General features: G+C 46.4%; 1 long non-coding RNA gene across 1 annotated transcript; it reads left to right on the forward strand.

The window, feature by feature from the left end:
• The first annotated feature begins 17,309 nt into the window (after positions 1-17,309).
• LOC146893754 (uncharacterized) lies at positions 17,310-25,366 on the forward strand. The gene is made up of 3 exons (XR_015002537.2): positions 17,310-17,504; positions 20,149-20,243; positions 25,196-25,366. It is a non-coding gene; the product is annotated as an uncharacterized LOC146893754 (long non-coding RNA).
• The last annotated feature ends 296 nt before the right edge of the window (positions 25,367-25,662 follow it).

Genomic DNA, 25,662 nt, shown 5'->3' on the forward strand with positions numbered 1-25,662 from the left:
GCATCAGGGTTGGGGAGCGTGGAGAGATGGCGCAAGGGCTGGAATTCAGTTCCCAGAATCCACGATTTAGAAAGTTGGACGTGGTGAGGCACACTTGTGCCATCACGACCGGTGTGTGGGGTGGGGAGAAGGAGAGACAGGATGGGACGGGATGAGGCACCGGTGTACTTATGGTATTTTGTGGCAGGCCAGCCTGGCCTAATTGATGAGCCCCAGGTCCCAGTGAGAGACATTGTGCTGATCATACAAGGTTTGTTTTGTTTTAAGTAAATTGGTGTGGTAGCATATACCTATAATCTCAGAACTCATAGGCTGAGGCAGGAGGATGTCAAGTTTAAAACCAGTCTAAGCCACACAGTGAGACCTTGTCTCAAAAAAAAAAAAAATGTATAGAGTAGAAAGAAGTCGCTTTCACCAGTTAGGTGAAAGTTACCAAAATGGAATAAGGCTGTCACTGAACTCTGAGACTAAAATCCTCTTGCTGCTTTGTGGGCACATGAACTTGTGTTCCAGAAGAATAGCCCTTCTATACCACAGTCCCAGGCCACTCTGTGACCACAGCCCTCCTTTACGTCGTGACACCTGATTGGCAGGCAGAATCCTGGCATCGGAAATCCCCACACAGGCCCATCCACCACCCGAGTTCTTCCCGCGTACTGGAGTAGTTGGCCATCCTTGCCTGCATGTTTCCTCTCCAGTCCTGACTGTGGCTTACTAACCCAGTCTCAGTTCCCAAGCTCCCGTAAGGGTGTTCTACTTGTTCACATGTTATAGGCTCCCCGTAAGGGTGATCTACTTGTTCACATGTTATAGGCTCCCCGTAAGGGTGATCTACTTGTTCACATGTTATAGGCTCCCCGTAAGGGTGATCTACTTGTTCACATGTTATAGGCAAGCAGGCCCCAGTCACCCAGCAAACTTGTCCAGTGGCCCTCAGCACCATCGTCTCCAGGGTGTGAGGCTCAGCCTGAGGAGGACTCTTCTCCGGTTTCTTTTTCCCTGTGCACTTTCGTCAGCCCTAAGTATCCTTGAGTTTTTCTATCTCCTTCGGTCATTGCCTGAGAATCGTTAATAGTTCTTTATGTTAAATATTCCCTAGTCAAATTATGCCTGGACTCTGCTCTAGGACCCAAGTCTGACAGAGAACTGGTATCTCTGATAACCTGATAACCTCTTGGTCAATTGCTTGGAATAGATTGTTCATTCTCCTTAAACCCCACCACACACACACACACACACACACAGAGAGAGAGAGAGAGAGAGAGAGAGAGAGAGAGAGAGAGAGTCCCTGCACCCATCCCTAGTATTGTATCTCAGCATGCTTCAGGAAGGCAGTTACACACTATTAAAAAAATCTACAGTTTTTAAGGGGAACAGAGAGTGGCTATGTAGATAAATTTAAGTCGAGGGGTGAGGAACTTCTCTGAAGCTGAGCAGCTGTCTGTAGAGCTTCTGCTCTTTAAAAACGCCTTTGTTTTCTCTCCTTCTCCCTCCCCTTCTCTCTCCCTCCCCTCCCTTTCTCTTAACTCTCTCACGTAGAAAACGGATAATTAGCCAAGTGATTAGAAAGCAGACAAACACTAAAGCAAGAGGAAAAGAATCTTATTCAATCCTGGCATCACCACTTACTCAGCCAAGTTTTAAGACAATCCCTGGGGACAGGGCAGTCCGTGCAAGCGATTTCCTTATAAGACAAGAGGCAAAGATTCAAAGTCCCATAAGTTACAGACCGGGCAGGAGGGACAAACAGTGATAAGACCAGCACCAGGGGAGCGCACAGTGAGTGTCAGAAGCTGATCTAGGCACCTTCTAGATCAGTGGATTGGTCTTCAGGTGTGAGAACCGAAAGTCTGAGGGCCACCATCGTCACATTGTCCTCTCACCTGCATAATTTGATAATTTGATAAGGAGATAATTTGCTCCGCAGGAGTTGAGAAAGACACAATAACTGAGGCCTCTGTGTTGAGTCAGGGTCAAGTGAAAGAGAAACTTCATGTGCCATAGATACCTGCCGCAGGCCGTGGACACCCCAAAGAGTGTGAGGGAGAGCCTTCCAAGACCCCGGGAAGGAGCGCCTAGCGCGCTGGAGCAGCTGCTTGCTGGCTTCAGTGCTAAGGCCATCCCTTTTCTGAGTTACAACTCAAAAGAGCACAACTTTTCCTCTCCCGCCTCTGTATCTCTTCTTGGGAACCTGAACAAAATCCTAAAGCACGCTTGCCCTGCCGCTTCGGGTTTCTCAGTCTTCTCGACGTCTCTAAAGCTTCCTGTAGACCTTCATGTAACGCACAAGGCTTGGCTTTCTTCCTCTTCCGCCCCCACCGCTCAATCCCACCCCTCAACACCCCGACTACACCCCGCAGTGGCCACCAGGATTCACAACTGGCTCTCCCTGTGGTTTTTCTTTCCAACTCTAGTATGGCGATCCTCAAGCTTCCTTCCGAGTCCGTTAGAAAATTCTTTTAGCAACAGGGCATGGTGGCGCATGCGCACACCTTTCATCCCAGCACTCTGGGTGGACCTCTGTGAGTTCGCAGCCAGCCTGGCCTGCATAGGGAGTTCCTAGACAGCCAGGACTGCGTAGAGAGACCCTGTCTAAAACAAACAAACAAACAAACAAACAAACATAAGTAGGCAAATAAATACAATTCTTTTATCGGTGAGACCGAGAATCTGGAAGAGGGAACCCTGATTCCCCAACAATAGGATGCCTAGATTTGCTCTTTGGGTTTCCTGCCTTCTTGCCATCTGAACTACAAGAACATATGCTGTATAGGCAATAAAACGTCTAAGATTGGGGGGTAAAAGGTTGGTAGAAGAATCCTGAGTCCCTGAGAGATTGCTCGACACATAGCTACCCGCCAGCCTGGACTACTATTTAAAATCAGTATGTTCACCTTGGGCTATTTTTTAAAGGCAATATATTCTTTTGTGGGGGAGGGGTTGAGACAGAATTTTTCCGTGTAACAATCCTGGCTGTCCTGGAACTCCTTCTGCAAACCAGACTGGCCTCAAACTAACAGATCTGTCTGCTTCTGCCCCCCCCCCCACTTGTATTAAATGCATGTGCCACCACACCTGACAAAAACGTGTATTCCTTCTTGTTGGGTGTCTGCCCTATAGCTACTTTGCCTTACCCTGACTGACAGGTGCCTGGTGGGCTGAGCAAGTTCGTAAGTGTAGGTTGCCCTCATCCTCATATTGACAGTTACGGCAGGTTTGGATCTGAGACCACACTGGACCCCAGAGTGGCATAAGAACTTGAACTGGGGTGACACTAACAAATCGCCTCCGGCCCCCAACAGCCATGTTTCACTTTATGTTACCCGACGTGGGGCAACTGCCGCTGACAAGCTTATCCCTCGACGTTTCCAAGTATAAGGGATGCCTGCCTCTCACTTCCTCCATCCGGAGCTGCGCGTGCAGGCTGCAGGCCATCCAGGGGGCAGAGGTGGGAGTGACGAGCAGGATGTGAGCTGCTGTTGTGGTTTGTAAAGTCAGGGCCAAGTGAGCGGACCAAACAGGTTATGATTTGGCGAATTTGAGTCAGTGTGGTGGCTCGTAACTCCGACCCTCAGGAGGTTGAGGCAGAAGGAATGCCATGAGTTCTCTCATCAACTGGGGCTCTGCTACTCTCAGGAAAATACAAATGAGCTATTTTGACTAATCCTATCCTGCTTTAGGGCATGGGAAATGCTGTGGCTGACTGATGCTTGGGCCAGGGTAACTAAGGGGTTAGGACCCTGGGCCTGGACTGCAAGAGCCCAGTGAGAAAGAGCAAAATGCCGCCTGCAACTGGATAACCAAGGTTCCAGTGTGGAGAGCTGGGTGGCCACGAGACAGGAATTATCTCCCTGTAGGAAGTGAGGGCAAGGTCCTGTGGTGAATTATAAACTAGGTTTGCTTTCCAAGAACCAGAACCACAGAGCGACTAGATCCACAGCTTACAAAAAAAGCAAACCAAGCTGAGAGAGAGTGGACAAAGATAGCCACCAAGTGACCGTTCTCCTGGTTACCTGCTGCCCCCACTCCCGCTGTGGGCAGGTGGGGAAGGAGAGAGTATGTGAGCCCCTCACTTATTTCTTGAGAGGTCCCCCACCTCCCAGTAGTACCCTCAACTGAAGAACAAACTTTACTGGCAGCCTCTGGAGTCGTTCCAGATCCAAACTATAACAAAAGCCTAGAAATTCAAAGAAAGAGAGATGGTCATTTGAAGGAACAAGGTTTGGAGACCATCTTCGTTGAAAGAACAGCCAAAGACAGGTCGTGGAGTGGAACGATCCGAGAAAGCAGATGTTGCTGGTCAGAGGAAGAAGAGCCTGTCTAGGAACTGGGGTTGGTCCTGGTCTCGGAAAGTAAACGGTACCCTGCGTTCCTGGAAGCCAGAGGGGAAGCTTGTGAGCACCAGGTGCCAGAGACAGAGATAAGGACCGAGAGGGGTCCTCTGAGCTTGGGGGGCAGTCAGTAAAGGCTGAATCTAGTATGGCAGGGTATGCGAACATGGAGGTACACTTCCAAGAACCTTTCGTCTGAGGGAACAGGGAAGTTGACAGTACAGACCCAGCGTGGGGCTTCACAGTTGAGCTCAATGAGAGACAGATGAACTTGTGGTACCATAGAGAAAGGAGACATGGGAGAGAAAACAGCAAGCCAACCCAAGTCTCTTGGAGAAAAGGAAGGGAAGAACTGCTCACGTGAAGGAATTCATCTTTCCCAATCAATAATTAGAAACTGAGCAAAGGGAATGGCTGGGTCTGTGAAGTTCTTACCACACAAGCATGGGGATCTGAGTTCTGTTAGTCAGTACTGCGAGGTTTTAAAAACTGCATTAGGCTGGAGAAATGGCTCAGTGGTTAAGAAAGCACAGTGCCCTTGCAGAGGAAGGAGCCAGGTTCCATTCCCAGCACACACAGTGAGTGCCTGACAATTGTGTGTAACTCCAGCTCCAGGGCATCTGACACCCTCTTCTGGCCTCCGTGGGCACCTGCACTCAGTCACTTGTGCATTCCAACACACGCACATGCATGCACGCACACACACAACCACTGGAACCAAGTGTCATTTGCAACCTCTAGTTCCTCCTGAGCCTCATATACATGGAATGCCGCTTTTTTGTTTTGTGCCAACAATGACTCAGAAGTCTCTCTTCTCTCTTTCCAGGGGAAATAATGGAAACACTGGTAACTCAGGATTTCTAGAGAGGATTCTGTTGTGTGGCAGGCAGGCCAACTGTCCTCTGACCCGGGCAGGAGGGTCCTCTCTGTATGTTTAAGGGGTCTCATTTCATCCGACCACACTCCTCCTGCTGAGGCAAGGAACCTGCAGCTAAAAGCCGTGGTTTCATGGGCTCAGCACTGTTTTCTTCCAGACCATGCTCTAGGTGCCTGAGACCCCACACGTTTCTGCCTGCACAGACCTGAGCCATTCATAGAACCCGGATTCCTCTCTCCTTGTTCAGTCCCTCCAAGGGCTGACTGCACAGCTGGAGAGCATGGCCCTCGTCTTGGGATTTCTAAGTGACACAGGTTTGATAGGTGGAGATGAGAGGGCATGGGTTACCCACACGGTGCACCCAGAGTCAGCTGCAGCATGGGAAAGGACAGAGTCAGTAACAGGACAGGCCCCCAGCACACGTGGTAAGGTATTGGATGGGAAGGGACAGAGTCAGTAACAGGACAGGCCCCCCCCCCCCCAGCACACATGGTAAGGGGTCGGCTCTTTCCGTGATCTGCAGAGGAACTTCATGCTGTCTGAGACTTCCCACCTTGCCCCTGTCCTTCAGAGAAGGAAGTGGGGGTGGTATGTAAGCACAGAAATGTGGAACATGTGTTATTTAATCTTTTATTTTTTTAAGGATTTAGACTTCCATCTATGATCTTGCCCCAGAGGTGTTCTGGAAAGCAAGTTCTCTGAGATCTACTTTGTGCCATAGGTCAGCTGTTGTGAAACCCGCAGTGTCCATGATGATTTAAAGCCATGTACATGTTACAAATGAATGTGTAGTTGGCTCGGTTGGCAGATTTGACCCCCTGAACCAGGATCAGAAAGGCCAAAGCTCTACTAAACTTGGATATTAGAGGCCAGACAGCCTGCCCGTCACAACTCTCGCTTCCCTTCTTCGCCTACCTTTCCCTCCTAGGAACGATAAAACATCTATTGACAATTGGCCAGGCTGTGGTCATCTCAAGGCCTGACCAAGAACCAAGACCTACTTTTTCATTTTCTGTTTTTTTGAGACAAAGTCTTGCTATGTAGCCCCGGCTGACCTCAAACCTGCACAATCCTCCTGCCTCAGGGTTTGGATTATAGGCCTTTGACACCACACCTGAATTGGCTTGTGATATCTCTTCAGGTTGACTGCTGGCACCCAAGCCTTGCCCCTATGCTTCCTGTAGAAAGCCTCCACCCCTGGTGGCTTGCAGGCTGCCAGATTGTCCTGCGGCAAGTGTAGCTCAATCACTCCAGAGTATGCAGTCAAGGGAATGAGAGGGAAGTGGCCGTGACCTAGCCTGTCCACTCACTGTCCTCTATAGGAAGGTGAATCGGGCCCCGCCCTTTAGAAGGAAGAGTGCAAAGTGTCTGTGAACATATCATAAAGCTACCATAAACCCCTGTAAGAAAGTGTCACGTCAAGGGCACTGCCTGTACTTATGGATGAAAGGTCTTCATTGCATAGTGAATTAGTGGTACCCAGATCTGGTGACATCTAATATCAGTGTGATGATGTGGTATATGTGTGTAGATGTTGTTGCTGTTTTCTTTGGTTTGTTTGTTTGTTTTGTTGAGACGGGGTTTCTCTGTGTAGTGCTGACTGTCCTGGAACTCACTCTGTAGACCAGCCTGGCCTCCAACTCACAGAGATCCGCCTGCCTCTTTAGTCCCTAGTGCTGAGACTAATGGTGTTCTCCACCATGCCCGGAACATGCGTGTGTTTGCCTGTAGTTATGGACTGGGTGTTTCTATCCCTCCACACTTGCTACATTGGAATCCTAAGCCCCAGTATGACAGCCCATATCTCACAGGAACAACTTCACATGATAGTTTCGTGTATGTTCCATTGATACAACTGTGGGGTAAAATAGAAAACTGTGTCTTTTAAAATGAAGCATGTGACTTCAGGGAACTTTTGAATTTAGACAGTTCCAGCTAGGTGACTCTGAACCACTTCCTCTCTCCCAGAAGTACTTTCTGTTCCCTCTCAGAGTCTGTGTCAGACATAGGAGCCTCAGACACGTATCTGCCCCCTGCTGTGAGGAGCTAGTGAGGCTGGCTCCTTTGGAGTACCTAAAGGGGTCCCCCATTCTCTTGGAAGCCATTCCAACCTTCTCTTCCTCCTCCTCCTGACCCTGTGTTTGTGAGGCGATCATTGTGACCTGATCAGACGCCCTGGCCTGGGTGTGCAGACCCCCTACTGTTTCCACACTGTTCTGGGTCTTTCTTGACGCACTGTCTGATGCTTAAGTACCACCTATCCATTTCTTTATGTTTCCTAGATAGTGCAGGGAGGTAGCCTGCTGTCCTTGTTACATCACAAGCTGGTCCTTACTGTGGTACATACTGGTTCTGGGTCTGCTTCCCCACCCGATCCAGGATGAGCACACATCCCTGCTAGGTACCGTCCTGAGAACTACCTGTGCCTTCCAGTGGGGAGCGTGAATGGCCTCCAAGAGGAACGTGCGTTTTCTTCACCATTTTTTTAAGATTGATTTTTATTTGGCGTGTACTCATGTTTTGCTTGCATGTCTATCTGTGTACCACCTGTCTGGTGCCCACAGGAGCCAGAAGATGGTGTTGTGTCTCCTGAAGTTACTGATGGTTGAGAGCTATTATGTGGTTGCCGGGCATCAAACCCAGATTTTCCGGAAGAGCGGCTGGTGCTCTAACTGCTGAGCCGCCTTTGCTTCTCCCTTCCTTCACTTTGGATGGCTCACTCATGACGAAGTTATCCGAGAGCCAGGCTGAGGCTGCATGGCTGACCACTTGCAGAGGTCCCATAGATGCAATAAAAATGTAAAGAGCCTATTTGAGAAAATAGCAGCAATTTGTGTATCAGGGAGACCAAAGATGGTTTGGGGAGCCCTCCTGAGAGAACACAAGAGGAAGGCTCCTAGGGGGTGAATCTGCATGGGAAGCAAAGGAAATATTTGACTGAGAACAGTTCTATGGCACTTCATCTATGTTATCCTGCGGGGAATTTCAAGTCAGTTGGCAGCATGTAACTGGTTGGCTTTAAGTTTTGGTTTACTTCAAAGCAGATGTTTTAAAGAACTAGCTGAAGTTAAGTTTCACTTTCGTTTCCGCACCGAGCAAGGCAGAGGCAGAAGTGTATGGTGGGGTAACAGGTGTGGGAGGCCCCCTTTAAAACACCCTGCACGCTTGCTGTTTCACAAGAACTGCCCTTTCCTTCCCTTCCTTCCTTTTCTTTCTTTATTCTCACCTCTTCCTTCTTCTTTTCTGTTTTGTTTTGATTTGATTTTGGAGTAGTTTGCATTTAAAAATTTTGTTCTGCTTCTGAGGACCTACCTCAGTGGCAGAGTACACACTGGCACAGGGCCTGAGTAGGATCCCAAATAAAAAAAACCAAACAGGCAGTGGTGGCACACACCTTTCATCCCAGCACTCGGGAAGCAGAAACAGGAGGATCTCTGTGAGTTCAAGGCCAGACTGTACAGAGTGAGTTCCAGGACAGGCTCCAAAGCTACAAAGAAACCCTGTCTCAAAAAAACAAAAAAAGACAAAAAAACCCCAAAATCCCCAACACCTAAAATCACAAACATTATTCTTGGGAGCCCAAAGGCTTCCCTCACTATATATAGCACAAATAAATTAAGAGTCCACTAATGGCAGACAGATATGGGTCCAGACTTGCCTGGCCCACCAGCCAGATGGACCTTGGGGAAGAACCACACCTTTAAAACCGTCTGTTGTCCCCGCAATAAAAGGGAGATAACAGGCTGTACTACGGGGCTGCCAGGGTTAGATGGAATCATTCCTGTGAAACATTAACTTTCTGTGCAGATAGCGTTAATAATGGCAGACGGGACGACTACATGCCTAAATCTCACATGTGTTCTTGCTTTCTGTGTCCCAGATTTATGGAGCCCTGGCTCATGTTTCTGAATGGCTGGGTTCTATTCCCGCCCCTTGTCATAAGGCCGAAATCTCTCAAGTCACTTGTGTGATGAAGCCCAGCATGCGCGTTCCTGCTCTCTCACCAAAAGAACCACAAAAATACAAGCACTAATGCATTTAGACTTGACTGGAACTGATATTAGCATTAGAACTACAGGGAGGAACACAGGACCTGCTGGGCTCACAGAGGGCACTCACCAGCCACAGGGTTGTCGTTTCAGTCAGTGGACACCTATAGGGAAGGGACTGACGGAAGCTTGGGTAAGGGAAGACTAAATCCCTTCTCCACACGTTTCTGGGCAGGTGTCCCTTTCCAGGACAAATGGTAACTCGCAGAGAAGGGCCTATGTTGCATAGCTACTGTGAGATCTGCGTTTGTGTAGCCCTTTCAGATGGGATGTGCATTGTTGAGGAATCCAGACACAAGTGGGGGCAACTGGGAACCCCAGAGAGGCAGGAACCACACCCTACCCCCAGTCCTTTGGTTCTGAGGGTGGAGACCAGGCATGTGGCATCTGGCATCTGGCTAGCACCCTGGGTGCACTCTTGACCTGAAAGCTCAACACAGGCAGAAACTGTGTCCAATGTCACACCAAGGAGTCCCTCCCGGGATGCTGTAGCTGTCCCGGTCTCCAGAGCATCAAGGATTGTTGCCAAGGAGGCAGAACTGTTGCCGCAGCTGAGACTGTGCCACCACTAGAGAATACTTCGGTTTTGATTTCCTAGCAATTTACAAGAGAAAACCGAAAGTGTATTCTTGCCCTGAGCGGTTCCCATTCCCTTAGCTGCAGAGTCGGGGCAGAAGTGTTTCAAAACAGTGCTAGCAAAGGCAGGACAGAGAGACAGAGGACAGAGGACAGAGGACAGAGGAAAATGAGGGGCTGTGGGAAGTGAGTGAAGCCCCTCGCTCCACTGTCTGGTTACGGTTCCTGTTGGCTCCGAGTCAGAAGCTTTCAACACAGCAAACAAGTCTGCCTAAAGACAATGTTTCTTTTCCAAGAGATCTCAAACAGGAATGTTAAAAACCACAAATGAACTGTGCTAGGGCCAGAATGTTCACAACTGTTCAGCTGAATCAGCCTGAACAATGACCCCATAAAACCACTTAATCATTCAATTACAAACAGGACATTCTTTCAAAGAAGAGAAATGAGTAAACTGATTCATCTGAACTTTTTTTTTTTTTTCAAGACAGGGTTTCTCAATGTAACCTAACTGTCCTAGAACCAGCTCTGTAAGCCAGGCTGGCCCCCTGACTCTGCCTCCCCAGCGTTGGGATTAAAGGTGTGCACCCAGCTTCAACCTGCTTTCTTATAGAACCAAAGACCACCAGCCCAGGGATGGAACCAGCCACAATGTGCTAGACTGTCCCCCATCAATAACTAAGAAAATGCCTTACAACCAAGATCTTCTGGAGGCATTTTCTCAGCTAAGTTTCCCTCCTTCTAGATAACTCTAGTTGGGGTATCAAGTTGCTACAGACTGGCCAGCACACAGGCCTTTATCAGGTCAGGAGGAGAGGACAAGGCCAGAAGTTTGCCATCCTTCTATCTGTGGCCCCTTTCACTGTTCTGTCTGACCTGCTTAGCTTTTAGTCCCTCATCCTTGTATGAAATCTGCTCTTTCTCTTCACGTTAGCTTCAGCTCTGGTGCCTTGCTAGCTCTTTCTTGTTAATTTTTCCCATTGTGTCAATTTAGGGAAAAAAAAACAAAGTCAGTCATTTCTCAGGATTTGCACCAAATCATATAGCGCCACTCTTGTTCTTGTTCACAAAGATAACAGTGTGAGTCCTCCCCCTTTTCTAAAATTAGCACTAAAAGGGCCAGGCTTGTTGACACACCCCTGTCACCCCGGTGTTCAGGAGGTGGAGGCGGGAGGGTCACCAGGAGTTGCAGTCTCCTTGACAGGTCGAGCCTTACCTATCTGCCAAGGCGTTGATTTGTGTTTAAGCAGAAAATTCATAGACTGTTTCATCAGCTGTACAAACACCAGAAGTGGTTTCAGCTGGTCTGCACAGGGATCAGACCGTCTACTCTCAGTTCAATTGAACCCACCTGTGACATAACCCCACCCCTCCTAGAGAGTGAGACAAACAGGGTGCTTGTTTGCAGCCAGCAGCAAGGAAGGGCCGGTCCTGAAGCTTTGTTTTCAGAAGCCAAGTTGTTCTCCACCATCCCCACCCAGGTCACCTCCCTGAGGTTCCTGCATTTTAATGTCACAAAGCCTCCCTTTGCAGCGTCTGGCTTGCTGGCAGTCAGGGACCAGATGCAGGCAGGTTTCTCTTCCATCTGCACAACTTCCCTAGTGCTGAGCTCAGCCACGTGTGCTTGGGCGGCTGGTGACACTCTTCTGGCTGCAATGCTCACACAAAGAAGTGTAAAGGATTGTCACGTCTGCCCAGAGTCCTCCTCCAAGCTTTGTGACTCTGGAAAGGTCGCTCGGCCTTTCCTCATCACAAAATAAAGATGAAGATAATGTCCGCTAAGGCATCCCTTCAGTGTGTGTGTGTGCATGCATGCATGTGTGTACACATATGTATGTGTGGATTTTCCTTACTCACCCTACCTTATTTTTCAAGATGTCTTTCCCTGAACCTGGAGTTGGCTGAGCTAGACTGGTTGACCGAGAAGCTCCAGGGTGTCCTGTCTCCACCTCACCTGTTCATTGCTGGGAGTCCAGGCACACACTCCCATGCCCAGCTCTTCACGTGGATGCTGGAGATCCAAACTCAGGTGTTCATACTTGGGTAGCAAGCATGCCACCCATGGGCCCATTGCCTTGGCCCTTAGCTTTTCTTGCATGAGTGTGAAATCCTAGCCATTGCCACATGTGTCTTCCACAAGCATTTCTCTAGTGAGTGAGGACCTAAGTCGCCTCCGCGTTCCCTCTAGCTGTTGAACTGCAAGCGGCCAGCTGACGCTAGAGAACCAAATTGCTTTACCTGTGTCTGAACTTGTCTGCCTTCAGGGGTTGACTAAGCCACCCCGTGACTGTTTTCTCTCTGTTTAGGGTTGTATCAAGTCCCTAACTATGTGGATTAATCAAGTGGTCATCTACTCAGTCTCTCTATTATTTATTTATTGTACATTGGGAGGTCAAAAGACAACCGCAAGAGAGTCAGTTTTCCCCTTCAGCCATGCTGGTGTGGGTAAACAATGTTATGCCCAAATCCATGAAGTCCTTCCAAAAGCCGACAAGGAGACCAAGTCCTGTATGTAAAAGCAAAGAACCTTTATTTTATGCAAGTTTTCAAACTCAGTCTCTCCGCATGTCCAGTGTATTAGTATAAACAGAGAGACCCTAGCTCAGTTAGAGTTGGGTTTTTATAGTAGTAGAGGTGGGAATGATGGGTTTCTGGGATTCAGGGTCCTTGATTGGCTGACATTTGTCTAGGGGTGCCCTGGTGAGTGTGTCCTGTCTACAGCAGTTGGAATGTTAGGTATTTCCTTTGGATGGTCTGTTCTTGGGTGGTGCTCAGGTAATCTTAGTTTATGGTCCTTCCTGCAACCAGCTATTGCTTCAGGGTAAACTACTGAGACTCAGGCCTCCATAAACTTATTGATGGCTGAGTCCTACTCTGGCTGGTGATGATGGTTGGAAGTTAAGCACTTCCTTCGGGTGACCTGTTCATATTTAGTTTATCATGGCTGGCTCCTACAAACAACACTTCAGCCATGTTGGTATGGGTAGACAAAACTCGGGCTGCCAGGCTTGGCGAAAGAATGACTCCACACACTGAGCACTTCCACCAGCCTGCCCACCCTGATTTCCATGTGTGCTTAGTGATTCCAGGCTCTGGCTTCCCAGGGCTGTGTTAAAGTCACTCATGCCACACAATACAGCCCATTAGAAACTGTAACCGCCAGCGCTTGTCTTGGGCCTAGAGAAGCTGCTGGTTAAGGGACATAGTTTCAGTTTAGCAAAATAGAAAAGTTCTAGAGATGGACGGCGAAGGACATGATGCTCCTAGTTCCATGGGGGAGAGGTTTTACTGCAGATGTGAAGGAGAGAACAGTCAGAGGCCTCTGGAAGAGTCCAGACTGGGCCGAGGGAGAGAGGAGCTGCCGACCAAGAGGAGGGGCCTGGGCCAAGAAACCGGCTGAGAGAGTGGAAGGATCCAGTAGGTTGTCATAGCCAAAATGGCTGGACTACATAAAGAAGAGCAGCTGGGGGAGGGGCAGCACAGGCCCTGGGCTGGAGAGTTCAGGATACAGCACCCAACATGCCAGCCAGGAGTACCCGGTAACGGGTAGGGACTGAAGGATGCTGGGAGAACCTGGCAGCCAGGGTCCATGTTGATATGCTAATCGGTACCTCAGTTAGCCAGTTTGTCCCAGGAGTGAGAACTAACAAAGGCACAGCATGAATATGACTGACACCATTAAATTATCAACAGGAAACTATGCAAGAGAGATATTTTGTTGAAGTCTCTACCATACACTGGAACAAGACAACAAAGTCACCGTGTGATGAAGTGCTTTTAAATCCCATAACAGACTGGTGGTGTCTGTGTCACTTCTGGAAGTTTCGCAGAACAAATCTGTATGATTAAATGGAAACAGAATGTCTTCCAAACTTACATAAAGCAAAGCTGAAGACTGGTCTTTGCATGAATGCCTATGCCGGGCAGTGGCAGCGCACACCTTTAATCCCAGTGCTCAGAAGGTAGAGGCAGGGGGATCTCTGTGAGTCTGAGGCCAGCCTGGTCTACAGATCAAGTTCCAGGACAGCCAGGGCTACACAGAGAAAGCGTGCCTCTAAAAAAAACAGAGAAAAGAGAAGATAAGGCTGCCCGCACCATGAAACCTTGCGAGTAAGTTATTAAACAGGGAGACAAAATGCTGGGATCCCTGTTGACTTTGACATGCTTTCTACAAGGGCAAATCAAGGTGACTGCTGAATGCTACCTGCCATGTGTATGTGTGTGCGTGCATGTATGCGTATGTGCGTGTGTGCCTGTGTGTATGTGTGTGTAGCCTGTGAACGAAGTGCCTCTCAGGCACCAACCACGCCCGGTGTTTTTGTCTGCTGGGTTCCCGGGTTTGGGTTACTTGCTGGGAAAATTCCCAGCCTTTTCTCTTTGGCCTATGAACAGCTTAATGATGGTTCAGTGGCAATGGACACAAATGATGGGTTCTTTAAAGAGGGCGGGTGGGTTTTAAATGTTTACATTTGCCCTCTTCAGATCTTTAGAACCCTAGAGAATGTTTTTATCTAACAGCACCGCCACTTAATTTAAACCGTGGCTCTAGGCAGTGACTGGTTACACACAGTTCCTCTGGGGGTTTTCTAGCGCTGTGTTTACTTTGCTCCCTAAAGCTTCGGCATTGCCAGCCTTTTGTGAAAGTTCTCTACAGCTCTGCCTTTAAACATGGTTTGGTTTTCTGTTTCCTCCTCTTTGACCATACCCTGCCCAGGCCAGCTGTTCCCACTTGCGTACGCTGGGTACCAGCTACCAACTTTTAACAGGGAGTCAAACGGCTGTGTCTTGCTTCCTTAGGGTACGTGGTGGATACTCAGTGCACATCTACCAAATTCACTTAGACTGTCAGTAGCATGGATCGAGTGGTGGAGAACGCACAATGAACAGTCCAAGGTGTGGCCGCCTCTAACTGCTATCCAGAGTCAGTTGATTTGAAGAAGAAAGGATATTCAACAGGCACATAGGAGACATTAAATATCATGACAAGTAGACACCGGTGTGCATGAATTACCTCCACAACACATGTGAACTTGTAATGGCAGCCGCCTGTGCAGGAGCGTGGCATATGCAGCCTCTGGGCGGCAGGGAAGTCACGGAAGGGCTGAGCTACGGGATGTGTTGAAATGTCTGTTGGTAAGGTGAGGAGGTGAATCTAACCCCAGTGTTGGATTCTCAGGCGGCTCCTTCCTTCATGAAAGTCCCTCATTGCCTAGAGCCTGCTGGCCACACATTTCCTCATGCAGATACCGCATGTGGCAACAACAGGCGTGTCATTAAAAGGCTTACAGAAAGTCACGTGGTCGGTAAGGAATGCCACTGCTGGGCCTGAGTCCTAAGTCCTGGGAGTCTGTCTTCAGTGACTCACTCACTTTCACAACCTTAATTCTCTCTCCAGCAGGAAGCCCTGGCACCCACCTCCCTAGACTCTTGGCAGTCTCTTCCCCTCACCACTTGGGCTTCCCAGTACTGTCATGGAAATAAAATGTCAGAAGCTCTGTCTTCTGCTAAAGCCAGTCCAGCTGTAAGCATGCGTTGGTTAGTCTAATGGTGGTGTTCTGGCAGCCAGCTGGGAGCACTGCCTTGAATTCTTCTCATTTCACCCTGGCTTCTGGGGAGACACCAAGTCCGCTGGGTGTCTGTTCACAAAAGCTGAACACGTGACTGTTGGATTTCAGCTTCATCCAATCGTGTGACTGGTGCCAGTGTTTATCACCCAGGTCAGACAGCACGTGTCTGTCACCCCCAACCAGGTCTAAGATATCAGCTTCTTTCCGAAGGAAAACATGTGTCCATGCTTACTGTTGAGAAAGGCAGGGATCTGGGCGTGTAAACTCTGAAGGTAGGGGCTGCAGGCAGCTCTGGGCTCCTGATCTGTTTCCAGCCTGCAGAACAACCCTGATCCCACAGAGTGAATCTCTTATTTAATAGGGAGATACTTTCCCTTTTCCAAAGAAAGCTAATATATTTAATGAAAATGTGTGACATTTTCAAGCATTTCATAAACTTTAATTTTGTTATTAATATTATATTCTTTACCCAAAAGGCTGAAATACTTCACAATCCTTTCAATGTTTTCTATGAAAACATTTTCTCATGGCTTAGCAAGGGACAATATAACTTATTTCATCATCATCTTTATCATCATTATCACATCATCATCACCATCCTCCTCCTCCTCCACATCATCATTATCATCATCTGTGGGAGAATTGTCTGTAATCTGTCAATCATGTTTTAAATAAATGCTGATTGGCCAGGCAGGAGGTGTAGGCGGGAAAACCAGACAGGAAGTGGAAATAATGCAAGGAGAGCAGGAGAATTCTGGGAAGAAGGAAGCTGATTCCTCCCACCCCTGCCCAGATCACCGAAGCAGCAGGATGTGAGCTGCCCCACTGAAAAAGGTACTGAGCCACATGGCTAACATAGATCAGAAAAATGGGTTAATCAAGATATGAGAGTTAGCTAATAAGTAGCCTGACCTAATGGGCCAATCAGCATTATAACTTATAGAGATCTCCAATGTGATTTTACTTTGGGACTAAACAGCTGTGGGGCCGGGCAGGCCAGAAATCCGAACAAGCAGGCCCCTTCATGTTACAATCATCACCACAACCATTATCACCATCATCATCACCACCATCATCATCCTCATCATCATCACCACCACCACCATCACCATCCTCATCATCATCACCATCCTCCTCCTCCTCCTCATCATCATTATCATCATCACCATCACCACCACCATTATCACCATCATCATCATCATCACCATCATCATCATCACCACCATCATCATCATTATCAACATCAGCATCATCTTTATTATCATCATTATTATTTGGGTTTAGGAGAGAGAGTCCTTTCCGTGTGACTTCATGTGACAGCAGGGATCAGACTTAGGCCACCAGGCTTGTGCAGCAAGAGCTTGACCCAGTGAGCCCTCTCAGCAGCACGGGTTTTGGTTTTTTGAGAAGGCTTTACACTGATTTCCATAGCGGCTGCCCCAGTTTGCGCTCAGCTGTGGTGAATAAAGTCTCTTTTCTATATCCTTGTCCATGTTTCTTGGTGGCAGTCATCCTGACTGGGATGAGACAGTCTCAGTGTAGTTTTAATTTACATGTTTCTGAGGGCCAAAGATGGTGGACACCTTTGAAAACATCTCATGGTCATCTGTACTATTCTTTAAGAATTGTTTATTTCATTGGACCTTTTAGTGATTGGCAGTGTAGTTTTTGGTGTTTAATTTTTGTAGTCCTTTATACATTCCAGGTATCAGTTCGATTTCTGAAGTCTGTCTGGCAAAGTTTTTCCCCCTCTCTGTAGGCTATTGAGTACGTTGGCCATCCCTTTCCTTCTGAATGAAAGTTTCCCATCTCAGTTGATCTGATAGCTGGAGCCTTTGTTTCTGACTGTGTGGCAGAGAAAAATCACCCCCACCACTTGTCATGGTCACCTGAGCCGGTATTGAGCGTCCCTTCTCCTTGGTGAATTCTTGGATCATTCTCGTCAGCTCCGCAGAGAAAAAAACAAAAAGCAAAACTTTCTTTCATTGTCTTAAGAATTGCATGGCCCCAATTTTGAGAGATTTGCCTTTTTTATGTGCTATAGGATCTCTCACCCTCAGACACGGCTTTCCCAGACAGATGCTGAGCCCTGTCTTCTAACAAGGTAAGTGTTGTGTTCCTTTCTTAGTCCAACTCTTCCTAGTATTTACTCTTTGGGTGAATATTATAAACAATATACAGCCCCGTTCCTGTTTTTAGCTGGTTCTTGTTAAAGTTGAACAGACTGTTGTTGTGTGTGTTTGCCCAGTGTGTTTCCACCTTACCACACTCTCAGAATGTGCCTGTTTGGTTTTCCTTCTGAATCATCTTGTTTTTTTGAATACATATCCCTATCAAAAGATACATATTTCTTCACTCCCAATCTTCAGGCTTATTACTTCAAGTGTCATCATATTTCATTCACAAAATATCCTAAATAATACAGGATTATAATGGCGGCCCAGTTATCTGATTCTTGACTAAAACTGGCATGTATCTACCTGTTTCTCTAATATAGTATTCACTACTGTTTTGAGAAAGTAGGGCTTTTGCCTATTTGAATCATTTCCTCCTATACCTCCTTATACTTTTTATTAAGACTGGTCATTGTTTAGAGCTTGCCTGTAACTCCAGTACCAGGGGATCCTATGCCTCTGGCTTCTGCAGGCACCTGAGCTCATGTGTACATATTCACACGTAGACACACATGTTTACACATAATTAAAAACTATAAAAAAACAATGGCCATTGAAGGCCATCCGGAGGGCTCCATGGGCAGAGGCACTTAGTGCCTAGCTTGACCATCTGAGTTCAATCCCCATAACCCACACAATGAGAGGAAAGAATCAATTCCTGCAAGTTGTCCTCTGCCTGATAATGTACCATAGCATCTACACACACACAAATAAATGATTTTCTTTGTTTGAGGTAGGATTTATCTGCTATGCAGCTCTAGCTGTCCTGGAACTCCATACGCAGACCAGGCTGGCCTTGAACTCTGCCTCCTGTGTCACCATCTCTGACCTGATAAACAAATTTTTAAAAAAGTTCTTAAAGAATGACTGCTGAATTTTAACAATTTTCCTTCAATCTTACCTTGTATTTGTATATGTGTGTGTGTGTGTACACACGCAGTATATACATGTGTGTGTGTGCAGGTGCACACACCCAGGCAAGCACTCAGAACCAGAGCAGGACCTTGGGTTTCCTTCTCCAGCACACTCTCCACTTGACTCCCCTGAGGTCAGAGCGAGGTTGATAGACGGGAATCCTCAGCGATGCTCTTATCTCTACCCTCCCAGAACACTGCTGTTGCAGGTGCTCATGTGGGCGCCCAGATCCTTGTATGAGATCTGAATTCAGCTCCTCATGCTTGTGAAGCAAGCATTATTACCCAGTGAGCCACACCTCCAGTCCTTATTTGCTTTTTATTATTATTAATTATTTTACATTAGCAGTGCTGAGGGATCAAACCCGAGGCCTTACACATGCTAAGCGAGCACTCTACCACTGGGATTTATTCTGGGTCCAACTGGCATTTTCTCTTCTTTAGTTTAATGGGAAGATGGCCTCAGTAATGGGGTTCTGATTCCAAACCACCCTCACAGTTCTCATATAAACCTTGCCTGTCCGTTACTTTATATTCTTTCACTAGAATAAAGACACTTATAAGATGGCAACGTCCTATTTGCAATTTTGATCATGAAATCACATGTGTACTAGGGATGTAGATCCATGGTCGAGTGCTCGTTTAACATAGTCAAGGCCTGATTCTCAGCCCCTGCAAGGAAGCAAGCCAAAATCATAAAGCGAGTTTGTATTCTTACTGGAATAATCTTTTTGCACACTGTAAAGATGTGTCTCTGCCTAAAGCACCTTCTGATTAGTCTAATAAAGAGAGGAATTACCAGTGGCTAAGCATGAGAGGTTAGACGGGACTTCCGGGTGGAGAGAGGAACTCAGAGGGTTAGAAGGTAGATAAAGAGGAGGGAGTTGGCTTTGCGGAATGAAGGAAATGTTTTAAAAAAAAAAAAAACCCACATTGTAGAATGTGGATGAATAGAAGTGGTAATTTAAGTCATAAATGCTAGCTGGGAACAAACCTAAGCTGAAAGCCAAGCTCTCATAACCGATAATAAGTCTCCATGGTATTACTGGGGAGATGGTGGCGGCCCCAATGAAAGGTCGATGAAAGACCTGCAACAGTTGTAATGAATAACTATCAACTACCAGTTCAGAGTCAGACCCCTGATTGGCTGACATTTGTCTAGGGGTGTCCTGGTGAGTGTGTCCTGGCAGGTGATCCTATCTACAGCGGTTGGAATAATAGGCATTTTATTTGGATGGTCTCTTTTTGGGTGGTGCTCAGGTAATCTTAGTTTATGGTACTTCCTGCAACCAGATATTACTTTAGGGTAAACTACTGAGACTCAGGCCTCTATTAAACTTATCAATGACTGAGTCCTACTCTGGAAGGTGATCATGGTTGGAAGTAAAGAACTTCCTTCAGGTGATCTGTTCATATTTAGCTTATCCTGGCTGGCTCCTGTATTTCCTCCTTCATAAGCACCAATGACAGGACCCAATCTTGGGTCCTGCTTGCTTGCCCCTGGTTTTAAGAAGGTATGGAACTACTTAAATTAATAAATCCATTAATTGAGAACTCTGAATCTATTTTTCTGCTATATCAACAGGCACTATAGGTGGTTATCTTGTCCCCATGCTAGGGAGTTCCCCCTTGTCTCAGCCTTTCAACCTATTCTGTGCAGGGAGCATGGGACAACGTGTTCCTTTCTGCAACTACTTCAAGCTGACATTGGGGCATTATTATCCAGGCCCAAGCATGTTGAAAGGCCAGCCAAAGGTAAGGAGGAAATTCAGACAATGTGGCACTCACCAGACTCCATTAAAGGGACAGGGAGCATTCATATCAGCTGGACTGGTCCACATCAGCTTTCAGGAAGTTCAGAGTTCACCACCATTCAGAGCAGGTTATAGTCAGCAACTGATGCTTAGATAGCATCTGCCAGCCAAGTGGAAGCCTATTGAGATGAGTTTAAACTAGAAACAGAAATTAAAGTTTATTTACTCAAACAAAAACCCATATTGTAGAAAAAGAGCAGATAGCAGGTATCTGTAAACAGAAGGAATAGACTCAAACCTTTGAGTCCTAGCAAAAACTCCAGATTTTGGTTAGAAGCGTGTATATTTTTCTGCTGTCCAGAGAACCATGTATGGTAGCCTCAGGATGAGCTAACAAGTTGACTATACCTTTGTGGAAGGATCTGGATACATGTTGCTGCTAAACTGACATTATAACTGCCCTAGCCATCAATACTATCAGAGACCCTAGAAGGATAAATAAAGTGTATCTGGGTACAGACCAAATAGTTTCTGAATCTACTAAAAATGACAGGGACCAGAGTCCATCCATATACAGTCCGTCATACCCAGGTCGCCATCGCATTGGAGGCAGAAATATCCAGAACAGCAGTCTTACTGTTGAAAGCCCATAAGGTGAATTTATAATTTTTCTGTGGAAGAGGGACATGGAAAAGACTGACCTTATTTTGTCTAGGCAAAATTGGTGCAATCAATTCTCCAAGGTCCTGCTGTTTGCCCACAGTCTGGACTGAGTCCTGGCAGCTGGTGTTGCACTGGGGCATCTTGCCTAGTGGTCAGCGTTGTCGTAACCTAGGTGGAGACATCATGGTGTCCCATAATCTTCTTTGGAGACCTTGGGTTTCTGCTAGGATCTTGAAGTCTCTGTCTAATATAATAAGCTTTTAAATCATTATTTTAAATGCCGTATTCTGCAGATCTCTGAAGTATGAGGGCTGCCTAGGTATGTCTGATTAGACAAACTTTGTTTCTCATTATTTGTTCTAAGTTTGACTTTGAAAACATATACAGGGAACTAAATAAGGCTTATTCCTGTAACTAATTATATCAGTGTTTTAAAGATGATTGACTTGTATTTCCTAACAGTCTTTAATAAGTTACCAGCTTTCACAAGACTAGAACTCCACACTCTACTGATTTTGAATTAAAGCTAATAAAGAAACTGAATTAGTCATTCCAAGGGTAAACACAGAACAAATTTATATCTAGCTGTTAATGCTGTCTCCTGCAAAGGCAAGGAACAGGTCCCAGGGTGAAATGGGAACAGGAGGGAGTCTAAGAGCTGGCATTGCCCTAGGGCAAACTGAGACTCAGGTCTACCTTCCTGCTGATCTATAGAACCCATCTTGGCAGGTGTGTACCAAGTTGCCCTGGGAAAGCTGCCCTGGGCCCTACATTTTTCCTCCTTCATAAATACAATGATGTCCAGGGGCTCAAGGGGGTGATACTGAAACCTCAGTACCATCAGTTGAACGGTATTGACCCGTTCTCAAACAAAAGCCATCAAGTCTGTTGATAAGAAGAAGGAAGATCATTAGGGGCCTGTTAGAGCTGAAAGTGAGGTTGGTAACCAAGGAGACCAGTTGGTAACCAAGGAGACCAGTTGAGCTGGTCATCCAGCTTCTCTGTGAGAGTTCTGTTCTCTATGGTTAACAAGGCCATTGAATCTCTAATCACCCCAGAGCGATTGACACCGAGACAACATTCTTTCCCCAGAAGAGGAGGTCCAAACCTCTTAGTAGCAATACAAGACTTATAACTCAGTTTATCCAGATAGCTTAAACGCAACAAAGTTAGCAAAGATAGGGTGGCTAAACATACATTTTTAAGTCTGAATAAACCTTGAACAAGGAGATCTATTTTAAACCATTAGTTCATATTTAATGCTTTTCCCCTTTCCTGTGGTTTTCCATGCTGTAGTGTTCCTCCCACTGCAGAATTGTTCCCGTTGTTATTTTACAACTGCATTTTTGCCTTTTTTTTCTGCGACGATTTGTCCACTCATGATTCTTCCCACTTCTAGGGTCAATGTTAATCATATTTTGCTATGAAATTATCCTGTATTTCCTCTCCGCCTTCATAGCCATTGGCATCTAACTGTCTCTCGTGAGTGTCCTGATTCTTTAAATCTCCCAAATGCCCGTGGCTGCGCTTTGTCTCACTCTCCTTTACTTCCGTCTTTAAACTTGGAGTCTGTTTGGCAAGTGTTTAGGCTGTTTCAAATCCGTCCCACTGCTCCGACTTTCCTTAGCCCTTTCTTTCCTTCTCTGTTTCATTTATTCCGAGTTTTTCTGGCGTTGACTCGGATATCACGTCTTTGGATGGTTTGAAGTGATGGCTTAGTTCCTCTGTCGGTGTTTTTAGTTTTGAATCGGGAAGACTTTTCATGTTCTCAGTGGCTTCCTCTGGGCAGTGAGAGTTCTTTTATCTCCATGTAACCTATGATTCATACGAGTTTAGTTTGTTCCTTTGAACTATGAAAGATTTTTAGATCGTGTATTTATAATTTTCAGATTGTGACCTAAGCATTTGTTGTTAATGTTGTTAAAGCTCTTGGAAGAACCAGGCTATTAAATATGAACATTTAAAGACAAATATTTACTTATTTAAGTCTGAGGCAGGATCTTAGCTTATCGCCTAGGCTAGTGTTGAACTGACCGCACAGCCGAAGCTGGTCTCCAGCTAACAAGCCTCCTTCTGGGGCTCCAGCATATTGCATTAATAGGCGAGTATCATGGTACCCAGGCAACTTTTTCATTTCTGTAGGAAAAAAAATGCTTTTCTTTATTTGTGGAAACATAAGAAGTCCTTATATTTTGTATATTAAATCATTTAGTTATATTATTTTGTTCACGTGAATGATTATTTTGACCAGCAAAATGTATTATTCTGTTAGCCTGAGGGATTTTCTTTCTTTTTTTTTAACTACTAATTCTGACTAATCATTGGAAAGATATTTGAAACTTTTCAGTATAATTATATGCTTATGAATTTCTTCTTGCCTTAAGTTTGTTTTAAGGGCTGAGATTACAGAATTTACATATTTAAACACTAGTGTGTATATCTATGTTTGTGTCTGTGTGTGTGCATGTATATGTCTTTGTGTGTCTATATGTATGTCTGTGTGTTTGTGTGTATGTATGCATGTGTGTATGTATGTGTGTATACATGTACGCGTTAAGTGTATGTATGTGCATGTATATGTATGCTTGTGTGTATGTATGTGTGTATGTGTGTATGTATGTGTGTATGCATGTATGCGTGTATGTGTGTATGTGTGTATGTATGTATGTATGTATGTGTGCCTGCAGAGATCAGAAGGCATTAAATTCCTCGGAGCTGGAGTTTCCAGCGGTTGTGACTTCTGGGACCCAAACTCCGGTCCTCTGGAAGAGCAGCTAGTGCTCACAGCCGCCCCATGCAGTCCTGCAGTCTTTGGCGTGGTCTGCTGTGTCAGTCCACACTTGCCCCCTTGCACTGAAGCTGCCTTGCACACTGCGTTTGCCCTGACCTCACAAGCGCTGCCGGCCCTGCTCTTGTCTGTCGTTCACCTAATATTGTCTGCCTGGCTTTTTATTTTCAGCTTTTTAGTAAAGGTATCTTGGTTCGAGTATGAAGAGCCATTGCTTCCGGCGAGGCAAATCTCTGCGTTAATATTTTTCTAGCATGTCAAACTTACACACTGAACACCGAGCTTGTCATTCACTTCCCAAATCTTTGTTTCTTCTCAGTTGTGTGGGAAGCGGTTTTGTGATGAAGCGGCCATCACCAGGCTCTGAACAGGGTGCCTTCCCTTCCTTCTCTCAGGCCAGACTTTCCCACAGCTGCTGGCATTTCCTCATGCCCACTCCAAAGGCGGAGAGGTGACTCTGCCTGGTCAATCAGATGGCGCCTTTCTCTAAGGCTCTTTTTGGTTATCAACTTGACTATATCGTCATTAACTTAAACCCAAAGAGCTGGGTACACCAGTGAGGGATGTTTTTTCCTAAATTACATCATTTGAAGTAGGAAGACCCTCTTTAGATCCGGATCTTTTGAGGGGGAAGACCCACCTTTAATCCGGGCCACTCCTGCTGGTAGCCCAGATCAAGAACAGGGAAGAAGAAAGTTTTCCTTGTTGCCAGCTTACTCTCTTGATGGAAGTTCATTCCTTCACTGGCATTAGTTAGAGCCTACTTCTTTGGGATTCTGGCACATGCTGCAGGCCAGCGGAGACACCCAGCATCCTTGACTGAACAACTACTGGACTCTCTGTGGACTTTCCATTGGTAGACAGCCACTGTTGGACGAGCTGAGCCACAGCCTATAATCCATTCCCATAAAGCTAAAATATAGTCGTCCTATAAGTGTGCGTGTGTGTGTGTGTGTGTGTGTGTGTGCGTGTGTGTGCGTGTGTCGGCGTGTGTGTGTGTTCCATTGTAGCAGGCTTCCCTTGGGGCTACCAACCAGCTCCCAAATCATTGACATGCAGATTATGAGTTATGAATGCTCAGCCTTAGCGTAGGTTCACTTTTTGCTAGCTCCTTAACTTCAGTGAACCTGTTTCTCTCCATCTATGTTTTGACTCAGGGCTTTTTGTCTCTCTTTCATTCTATATGCCTCACTCCATGTCTTGCTTCCTGGCAGCTGCCTGACTGGCCCCATGTGTCTCCCTCTCTTTCTCCCTTGTCCTCTCATTCTTCCCCTGGAACCTCGATTCCTCCTCCCACCCGTTCTCTCTGCCCGCCAGCTCCACCTATCCCTCTACTGCCTAGCTATTGGCCATTCAGCATTTTATTAGACCAATCAGGTGCCTTAGGCAACAAATGCAGCATAAACAAATATCTTTACATAGTTATAGTAATATTTCACAACATAAACAGATGTAACACATCTTTACTATTCTACAACATTCTATCCATTCTGTTCCCCTAGGAACTCTGGCTAATACAGCCTGCCTGCAGTGTGCTAGCTCCCCAAAGGGATGGACTCTTTCTTCTTCTTCCAGAAGAAGCATTTCAGCACAGAAGTGGTTGAAAAGCAGACTCCCTGGGCCTAAATCCCAGCTCTGACTCTGACTTAATAAACCATGGACTCGTGGGCTAATGTACTCAGTTTTACTGCCTCCAAGGTAGTGTCTACCATCAAGGATCCTTCTAAGAAGTGCACATCAAAATACACGAGACGTGAGAATCGTGCCTTGGGCACATAGAATCTACAGGATAAGTATCAAGCTGTTGGCACTCCCTGGGCACAAGGAGTTGAGGGGGGATAAGGTTCACATGAAGGAGAATAGAGGCCCCAGGGCAGGGCCCTGGACCCTTCGCAAGGAGGGCTTAGATCCTAAAAAAGCTGGGTGTGCCTGAAACTGTTCAATTGCCTAATATCCTGTGACTTGCATC

Source organism: Myodes glareolus, chromosome 8 (assembly GCF_982192425.1).
Source record: "Myodes glareolus chromosome 8, mMyoGla1.1, whole genome shotgun sequence".
In the NCBI taxonomy this organism is placed as follows: Eukaryota; Metazoa; Chordata; class Mammalia; order Rodentia; family Cricetidae; genus Myodes; species Myodes glareolus.